General features: G+C 50.2%; 1 protein-coding gene across 1 annotated transcript in view; it reads left to right on the forward strand.

The window, feature by feature from the left end:
• SLC34A2 (solute carrier family 34 member 2) overlaps window positions 1–883 on the forward strand; it is a 16,775-nt gene that overhangs the window by 10,360 nt on the left and 5,532 nt on the right. The gene's annotated exons all lie outside the window — the stretch shown is intronic.

The following is an 883-nucleotide window of genomic DNA, read 5'->3' on the forward strand; positions in this document are numbered from 1 at the left end:
CTCCGGCGATCCTTCCGCCTCAGCCTTCCAAGTAGCTGGAACTACAGGCGCGCACTACCACGCTTGGCTCATTTTTGATTGACTGTAGAGATGAGGTCTCGCCAAGTTGCCCAGGCGGGTCTCGAACCTGCGGGCTCAGACAGTCTACTCACCTCAGCCTCCCAAAGTCACGGGATTACAGGCTGAGCCACTAAGCCCCTTTAAAACAGAGGAAATTAAGATGTAGGGGACACAGGTGACAGGCCCAAAGTCCCACAGGAAGGGGAAGAACTGGGATAAGAGGCCCATTTTCTCCGGCAGCTCCGTTCCACCTCTGATGACCTCAGCTACAGAGTCCAGAGTGCTCCCTCTGTGGGCCTCAGTTCCCCATTGTCAGTAACTGGGGAGGCGAGAGCCAGGTTTGAAGGAAGATGTGGGGCTCGCATAAAACTGATCTATTCACTCAGGGAGTCCCGATTCAAAGAAGGCCCCATTCTGAGCATCGGGGCTGTCGTGCTGAGCAAGGCAGTGAGCCTACGTGATGCTCCGATTCTTCTAAGTAGGTGGAATGTTGCCTCAGGAATCTTTTCAACCTAGACATCCTTCGTTTTCCTCATTTTCCCTTACACCCCCTCCCTTTTGTATATCTCGGCTTCTCTCTCCTCTCCACCCCCCGTCATTAATTCTAGCAGTATACCTTGATACTCAGGTATGATTATCCCACAGAACCCAGTGCACTTGTCACCACCCATGTTCTAGGTGCTATACGTTTATTAATATAGCCATGTTTGGCTGGGATTATTCTGAGGATACACTGGGACTCTGAAAAACAAAGGGTTTTTATTTTTTATTTTTTTATTTTTTTGAGTTGGAGTCTCACTCTGTCGCCCAGACTGGAGTGCAG

The sequence above is a fragment of the Carlito syrichta genome, unplaced genomic scaffold (genome assembly GCF_000164805.1).
Source record: "Carlito syrichta isolate Samal-C Ts95f unplaced genomic scaffold, Tarsius_syrichta-2.0.1 Scaffold233842, whole genome shotgun sequence".
Taxonomy (NCBI): domain Eukaryota; kingdom Metazoa; phylum Chordata; class Mammalia; order Primates; family Tarsiidae; genus Carlito; species Carlito syrichta.